General features: G+C 50.2%; 1 pseudogene; it reads left to right on the top strand.

Annotated features, from left to right (window-relative positions):
* Window positions 1-2,653: 2,653 nt before the first annotated feature.
* Window positions 2,654-3,983, top strand: LOC141086663 (BMP and activin membrane-bound inhibitor homolog pseudogene; annotated as a pseudogene).
* Window positions 3,984-9,242: the final 5,259 nt, after the last annotated feature.

Raw genomic sequence — 9,242 nt, 5'->3', positions numbered from 1 at the left:
ACTCTCTTTTGGAACTTTCTCGTATGGCAGGCAGCCGTAGCCTTTTCCTTCTGGCTCCCACACGTCGCTGCTGGGGCCTCCGAGCCTTAGTTGTGTACAGAGCATTTACAACTGCTACTTCCTCCGGTTTTGGCTGCAGGAATGTCAGTGTCCCTACAAACTCGGAGACCGGAATCCGGACCATACGCTCCAGCTAGGAGTGAGCCTTAACTCTGCTCATCCTCCAGCTCCCCTTCTCATGTCCACACACTTCCCCTTCCCTTCACAGACTGCCCTAACTTACCTCCTCCCGACCACAGAGAGCAGCTCCTGAGCAGTCAGGTTCAGAGGTCTCCCTGCTGGCCTGAAGTAGGGATATGTGTTGTGTGTTGGTTTAACTGCTAGAGAGATCCTTCGTTGCTCCCAAGCATGACATCACACTCCCTAGGAGGAAGGTAATGCCACTGTGGCGACCGTACTCCTGGGGGCGCCACAAGTGCACTGATGCCCAGCCACTGCTAGATGATTCTGCTGGTACATTGACCCAGACCACTACATTCCCCTCGCACTCTACACAGCCAGAATCTGACCCTGATGAAACTCAGGTTACCCTTCCCATATACTGTACCACCTTACACGGTGACAAAGAGGAAGGTGCAGATGAAAGTGCAGGTTCGGCCCACCCACCATCAGACACACTGCCGTACTATGAGGGGCCCTGTGCCAGTGCCGTCACCAATGAGTGGGCCCCCCCTGCTTGCTCAGGATCACAGCACTTGCAAAGTTGAAATACTTACCTCTCCCTGCTCCACTGCCATGACGTCTTCCGTGTTTCCTGACAGTGATATTCTGATCAGAGAGCGCAATGACATCACGTCTGTACGCCCAGACTAGTACAGGGATTCCCTAACGAGGAGACTTATTTGAGGAGACTTATTTAATTGTTTTCAATGTCGGGACAGCAATTTTTGGGGAGCACTATACTCTGGAGAATGATATATGGGGCCCAGCATACACTGGAGCATTCCAAAGGTGGACATCAGACACTGGAGCAGCATTTACAGGGCCCATTTTACACTAGAGCATTAGAAATGGGGCCCATTATATATGGAGCATTATTTGGGCCCATCAGACAGTGCAGCTTCATCCATGGGGACCAACATATACTGTAGCATTATGTGGATCTCATCATATACTGTTTCAAACATTATATGGGACCAATGATTCTGTATGGAGAAATATATGGGCCTCATTACTCTGTATAGTGCACTATGCGGTGGCCATAATACTGTATGGAGTAATATACTGTCCGTTTTTGGAGCTATTGGAGAATTTAAAATGGATATCAGTCATGAGATGTAAAAAGTGAAGTATTTTTCATTGTACTATACCACTATTTCTCTGCCGTATCGGAGCATCATGAGTTGTGCTATGTGTTAAAGGGGAGCTCTTTGGCCCAGGGCACATGAAAACCTGGAGCCAGCCCTCCCCCCCCACAAATTTAGCCAAATAACCCCCATTTTTCAGTGCGCAACTAGTATTATGAAGTAAATTATGGTTGAAATGCTTCAGTAATAAGAATTGATGTTTTAGGCATTCAAAAGGGCACTGTAGGTGTGTTTCCTGTCCTCCACTCCCTGCCGACTTTGCTTCCCCTTTGACTTGCATTGGGTTTCGTGTTTCAGTCGGCCTTCGACTTTTCACGATAATCGGCCGATTTCGTTCGACCCGACTTTTGCGAAAGTCGGGTTTCACGAAACCCGACTCGACCCAAAAAAAGGCAAAGTCGCTCATCTCTAACTGGCACTGCTACTGCATTGTTGACTTGTGTCTAGGACTTGGGAAATTCACTTAACATTGTGCGAACCTTTGTTTTAGTCTCTTCCATTTGCTGAGGAACTTCTGGACTTACATCTATCTTGCGCAATTGAATTGGGCAAACTTTCAGGTGGTCTCTGGATACAGTAACAGACATTTTTCCTCTGTCCTTGGTGACGAGGATCACCTTTCTGTTGACAAAATTAGATAGTAGGACTGTGTAGGGCTCATCCTCCCACTGATCATCTAGCTTATGTGCTCTTCTTTTCCTTTTTAACAATTGCTCTCCTGGTGACAAGGAAGTGGCAGGGGCATGTTGATGGTAGTCTTTCTCTTGTTTTTGCCGGGTTTGCAACAGATTTTCTTTTACACACTGCTGGACTTTGCGGTACTGTAGTTGCCTCTCAGTATTCTAGTCTGTGTCTGGCTAGCTAGGTATGCTTTCTAGTGTTAGAACACCCATTTCCAGGTCGATGGGGAGTTTACCTAGTCTTGCTCGCAAGACAAGTAAGCTGGGGCGAAGTTAGTCGATTTTGTAGGGATGTGGTTATACATCTCGACTAGGTCTGACAACTTCTCAGGCCATTGGTTGCGCTCTTCTAGCGGTAAGATCTTTAGAAAGTCGATCACTAGCTGATTCATTTTTTTGCATAGGCCGTTATCTTGCGGATGGTATGGTGTTGTCCGAATCTTCTCATAGCCATCCGGACCGCTGGATTATAACCGTTGCTTGGATTATCGCTGTGTGCGCTGGAGGCTCTGGCTTGTTTCTACATGTCCGCGGTGTTGGATGGTGACTCTTTGCACAATCCCTTGAAGTCATACAGTGAAGAGCTGGGGAGGAGCAGGCTTGTAAATGGATCACCAAGCTAGCCTGCTCTCCATCTGACTGCAGCTGGACCTCTGCGCTATGGCCGTACTACTCACTAAAGGAGAAATCAGATGCTACTGTGACGCTCCACACTGTGTTGCAACCGGATACATGTGTAAATCAGAACTGAATACCTGCTTTTCCAGTCTACTTGACCCACAGAATACCAAGTCACCTCTCACACATGGCTGCCTGGACTCTGTTTCTAAGACAACAGAAAAGTGCAAAGCCGTCGAAGACAAGAGTGGGCCACTGTGCTCAAACTGGAGTGTTGACACGAGGATATGTGAAATTATAGAGGTCTTCATGGTGTTCTCTCCCACCCCAAGAGTGAAACATCAGGCATGGGTAGCAAGTACCAACATGAAAGCACAAGGAACCTCATCACAAAGGTTCAAGAGTTGACTTCGTCCAAAGAACTGTCATGATACCAGTGCTGGGTGACCGGCACTTCTGGGGTTAATGTTCTGATCTCAATGCAGACTCTCACCTGCACACCTGGGACCTATTATGGTGGCCTCTCATTGGTTCTGGGGAGGCTTCTTATAGCCTCAGGAAGCTCCCATCCCCCGTCAGTTATACTTTCGCCCTTGGCATTGTGCGGTGACCCCTGAGTGTGTTAGTGCTGTGTTCTGGTTACTTGATTCTCTGTGTATGACTCGGTCTGCTCTCTGGATATCGCTTTGGATTCTGCCTGGTACCTCCTATGTCTGTTTGGTTTTGATCTCTGCTTGGCCCTGATTATCCATTCTGTCTCCTCCCTGGTACTGTACTGAGATCTTGTGTATGACCTTTGGCTTTGTCTGACCTCCCGTCTTTTTATCCCTCCTGTACCTCGCTGGTCTGTACTGTGCATAACCTCTGCTTTGCCTGATTCTTAGTTCCCTAGCTTCTCTGAAAGCAGGACGCTAAGCCCCACCCCCTTGCAGTCACAAGACTGTTCACATGATCATAGGTCCTATGCCTTCAGCATCCAAAGGGCCCGTGCATCGGTACTTTCTAGCTGTACCTGACCCCGGTACCCCTACATTGCGGGTAAGTCCCTGCTCAGCGGAGGCTGCACGCCGGCGCTGACAGGATCCTGACACTCAGGACACGCGCACTGGCTCAGTGAGCAAGTACAGTGCGGTGTTCTTGACAAGAACTGTGGTTTAGAGCATCTATCATCGCTGTGCCTATAGCAGGGGGATTGATATTGGTTCTTCTTATAATGCTTGCTCTCCAGATGTTCCACAGTGAAAATAAAAGATTACAGGATCAGAGGCAACAGATACTCTCCAGACTGCACTACAGCTTTCATAGCCATATAAGGTGAATAATTCTTGGAAGACCTCTGCTTCGAAAGCCGGATCTCTGTCTGTCAATAACCAGGTCAGCAGAAATATTCTTGAAAGGCCTTTGCAGTTGTTCTTGCCATCTGCTATTGGAAAAAGTACTAGGAAGAAGATGATAGGCTTCAAGGGGGCTCTTTGGCTGTTGCGATCCTTTTTTCTGAGGTTGCATGGGCCGCATTCTCTACACCACTTTTCAATTGACTAGCTCATACCTGTCCAGAAGAAATGAGCACGGATAATGACTTCTATCTTCTTTCATCCAAAGTGCCCTGCTTGGTTGTGGTAGACTTCAAGGACCATTGGTACATCCTTTCTTGGGAACACGATCTGTCACACCAACTCATGTGTATGGGAGTTGATAGTCATTCGGCACAGTTTGCCTTCATAGAAGAACAGCTTCTTCCTCTCTTTCCACAGATCTAGGACTTCTGGTGGTGCATCAGGAGCTGGAGATGAGTTGGCTGCATCAAGCAGTTCCTTCCCCATGCAAACAGCCAGATCACTGCTCTGTGTCTCTGCCCAACCATAATGAGGTATCGGATTGAGGGAAACTTTTTGGACTGAATGCCTGTTATTCACACAGAGGATGCACTGGGAAGCATACTGGTGATGGAATGACGGTATCTCGATCTCTTCGAGGCCTACCAGGTCTTCTTCCAGGTCAGGTGGGTGCGGCATGCTATATAAGGCATCAGCGTTGGCATTTTTGTTACCAGCTTGATATTTGATGACGAATTCATAGTTGGGCAAACGAGCCATCCACCGTTGCTCTAAGGCACCGAGTTTTTCAGTCTCCAGATGCATCAGAGGGTTGTTGTCGGTGTAGATGGTGAACTTGGAAGAGGCGAGGTAGTGCTTGAACCTCTCAGTCAATGCACAGAAGATAGCTAGGAACTCCAACTTAAAGGAGCTGTAGTTGGCAGGATTTATTTCGGTAGGGCGAAGCTTCCTACTGGCATAGGTGATGAATTTCTCCTTGCCCTGCTGTTCGTGAGATAGAACCGCTCCTAGACCGACGTTGCTGGTATCGATGGAGAGGATGAATGGCTGACCATAGTCTGGGTAAGCCAAGATCTCTTCTCCGGTGAGAGCTTGTTAAGGTTGTTGAAGAACTCTTTCAATTTGGCATTCCACACAATCGGGACACTCTGTCCTGGACTTTTTGGAGTTCCCACTAGCAGGTCTTGAAGGGGAGCAGCCATTTTTGTGAAGCCTTTGATGAAGCGTCTTTAATAGCCGACTAACCCCAAGAATTGTCAAACTTCACAGATGGTAGTGGGTACTTGCCAGTCTCTGATGACCGTCACCCTCACTGGATCTGGTGCCACTCCTTCTGCACTCGCGACATGACCTAAGTACTGCACTTTGGGCTTGTGGAGATGACCCTTCGATGGTTTTACCTTCAAGCTGAAGTTGAACAATGCTTTGAAGACTCCTGCCGGGTGTTTCAGGTGACCTTCATATGTCCTGGAATAAACAATCACATCATCCAGATCCAACAGCACAGTCTCAAAGTTCTTGTGCCCGAGGCAGCACTCCATGAGTCTCTGGAAGGTTCCAGGTGTGTTGCACGACCCGAATGGCATACAGTTGAATTCCCATAGCCCCATTGATGTGGTGAAAGCAGTCTTCTCTCTGTCGGCCTCTGCAACAGGAACCTGCCAATACCCACTAGTTATGTCTAGAGTCGAGAAATGCTTGGCTGATTTTAATGCTGCCACTGACTCTTCTATGTGTGGCAAGGGGTAGGCATCTTTGTGATATTATTTATTTGCCTATAATCTACACACATGCGCATGGTACCATCTTTCTTTTTGACAATCCCAGTGGAGCTGCCCAAGGGCTGCAGCTGTCTCGTATTACCCCTGCCTCTTTAAACTCTTTTAGCATACTTTTGGCACACTGATAATGAGCGGGAGGGACAGGATGACACCTCTTTTTGATGGGTGGGTGATCTCCTGTAGGGATATGATATTGGATCCCCTTGACCTGCCCAAAATCCAGAGCGTCCTTGCTGAAAACCCTCTCGTACTCTTGGACTACTCGATTGACCCCATGTCGCATGTTTAAAGACATTCTCTTTCTATGTGACCAACCTTGTCACTGCGGCGGCAGATCGGTCATCCAGATGAGTCAAAGCAGTCTGTCGGCCTCCACCTGGAGTAGGTCGGTGGTCTTCTCCTCTGTTGTTGCCATGGCAGGCCTGGAGTAGGTCGGTGGTCTTCTCCTCTGTTGTTGCCATGGCAGGTCATCTGGGTATAGGAGGAAGGGCCCCTGCCGAGTGTCCAGGCCGGAACCAAGGGGACCGCTGAGACTGACAGACTGATAGGGGTGGAGCCTATATAAAAGGGGCGGGGCATGCCAGTCAGAGTGAGTCAGCAGAACGGGAGAGAAGGAGCAGGAGACCGTGGGAGCGCCAGGTAGCGAGAGACCCGAGCAGAAACCAGAGAGGAGGACAGCGATGGGAGGGAGTCTCACGGTAGACTGCAGAGATGCAGAGAGACGGCGCCGAGCCGACCGACAGAAGACCGCTGCTTCACTCCAACCCATGGCCATTGCCGCCTCACCTCAGCTCGCGGCTGCGGCCTGCCCGCCGTCACCCGTGGCCTCTGCCGCCTCACCTCAGCTCGCGGCTGCGGCCTGCCCGCAGTCACCCGCGGCCGCTGCCACCTCACTCCAGTTTGCGGCTGCGGCTTGTCCATTGCCGCTCGCAGCCGCCACCGCCCCATTCCAGTCTGTGGCAAGAGCCGGGCCATTACCGCCGCGGGTCCCCTAGTGCAGCCGCTGGCATACAGGATGGGGGAGTGTAGAAGGAAGGACCCCCGCGGAGTGTCCGGGCGGAACCAAGGGGACCATCATCTAAGTTCCTAGAGATTGTCAGACTGAGATTGACAGAATGGTAAGGGGTGGAGCCTATATAAAAGGGGAGGGGCACGCCAGTCAGCGTGAGTCAGCAGAACGGGAGAGAAGGAGCAGGAGACCGTGGGAGCGCCAGGGAGCGAGAGACCCAAGCAGAATCCAGAGAGGAGGACAGCGACGTGAGGGAGGCTCACGGTGGACTGCAGAGAGACGGCGCCGAGCCGACTGACAGAAAACCGCTGCTTCACTCCAACCCATGGCCGTTGCCGCCTCACTCCAGCTCGCGGCTGCGGCTTGCCCGCTGTCACCCGCGGCCTCTGCCGCCTCATCTCATCTCGCCGCTGTGGCCTGCCCGCAGTCACCCACGGCCGCTGCCGCCTCACTCCAGCTCGCGGCTGCGGCCAGCCCGAAGTCACCGACGGCCGCCTCTCTCCAGCTCACGGCTGCGGCCTGTCCGCTGCTGCACACAGCCACTGTCGCTCCACTCCCAACCGCGGCTGCGGCTTGTCCATTGCCACTCGCAGCCGCCACCGCCCCACTCCAGTCCGTGGCAAGAGCCGGGCTGTCACCCGCCACAGGTCCCCTAGTGCAGCCGCTGGCTGCGCCAGTGGCCTACCAACCGCCACTCAGCCCCGCCGCTACCTGATCCCATTCAGGGGCTGCGGCCTCGACTCTCCAACCCCCAGGCTGTGTCCCGCTGCCTCTGCCGGGGGACATCTCGCCAAAGAACCTTTCTAGGGCCTGGTGTGCCCCTGCTTCGCCTGGGCGTCGGTACGCCCAAAGACTACGCCAGATCCTCAGTAGTTGGACAGATGACACCACATAATTAAGGACCCATAACCGGCCATACCGCAGCCATATAGTGACCGGCCTTTGCCGGAGTAGTCGTGTTCTTATAACCAGTGTTTGTTTGTACTAAGTCCCTGCGAGGACAAGTTCTGTTATTTTGTGTGGTTGCTTAGGATAGCCCAACCGGCATCAATCCATAAAAGTTATTACTAAAAGCATAATCCGTCTCGCGCCTCGTCACTGCAATCCTTGTACCTGCCATGACCACATGGGCTAGATGCTAGCTGGATCCTCTCTGTAGGGGAAGATGCCTGGAGAGACTGGACAGTTTTAAGCAAGGCAGCCATACCCTTAGTCAGGTCCTGTACTTGCAGGCACAAATCTGCAGTGGTGACACCCTGTGTTTGAGCATATGGTTCAACAGGTGTTTGAGGCAAGTACGCTGCCCCTTGGTGGTAAAGGATTGCCAGGAGTTTTGTGGGCTCAGTTTTGGCATAAGTTGTCTCCCGTAGTGCACGGAATTGCTCTGTCTTTGAACTGAGCAAAGGGATATCAGGGTTTAGCAAGGACATTATACACATTTGGGTCTTATGTGAGTCGGACAGCAAGCCCTCAATGAATTGCTCCTTCAGCATCTTGTCCTCATCCTGCACACTGCCTGGATTTGTTTGTTTGATGGCTCTCAGCACCTCCTGCAAAGTCAGTGCATAATCTGTAAGGTTATGTGCACACGCTGCGGATCTGCAGCAGTTCTGCAGACAGTGTACAGTAGCATGTAAATCTATGTGATTTACAATCTGCTGTGCACATGCTGCGAAGTTGTAACTGCGGAAAAGCTGCGGTTTTGAATCCGCAGAAAGAAATGACATGTCACTTCTTTTCTGCGGATTCTGCTGCGGTTTACCATCTCCTCCATTGTAGAGGTGATAAACCGCAGGCCAATCCGCAGGTAAAACCGCAGGTCATTTTACCTACACCAAATTGCACAAACAATTAGCAACATCCCTATACTGGGAAATGTGCCACAAATTAACTATGAATATCTTTTGTGGTGACCTGAATTCTTTAAACCAAAGAAGGTTCCACACCATGGCACATAAAAAGTTGTCTTTATTTATTAACAATGCAATTAAATAATTAAAAAGAGGTGCTAGACCATGAAGGGAGACAAACAAGTCATAGAAGCATCACTTTACAAAACATTTCATTATGCAATTATATTCTCATATGTTGAGTATCGCTGGGAGGGATTAACATAATTTTTGCTTTCTTAAATAATCGTCAGCTGACTATCCTCAGACAGGTCCCGCTATATGGGGGTATAACACCCTCCTAAATTCCCTCAATAAAATACCCATGCTTAGCTCAACATAACCCAATACCATACAAAAAACGTGAGTGTAAGTGTAGTAGCATACCCTGAACTGATGGTGCTTCCTGGAACGTCCCTCATGCCCCGACGCGCGTTTCGCTGTGCTTCATCAAGGAGGCATGTCTAGGCAGGGGGCTAACCCACTTAAATATAAATTCAGTTTCCATGATTGGTCAATGTTAACAAGTGGCATCTGATTAAAAACATACACCGCTCTTTA

This window comes from Dendrobates tinctorius, unplaced genomic scaffold (assembly GCF_039654945.1).
Source record: "Dendrobates tinctorius isolate UK_male_01 unplaced genomic scaffold, ASM3965494v1 ptg000032l, whole genome shotgun sequence".
NCBI classification, from domain to species: domain Eukaryota; kingdom Metazoa; phylum Chordata; class Amphibia; order Anura; family Dendrobatidae; genus Dendrobates; species Dendrobates tinctorius.
The sequence above is the reverse complement of the archived record's forward strand: the minus strand, read 5'-3'. Positions and strand labels throughout refer to the sequence as shown.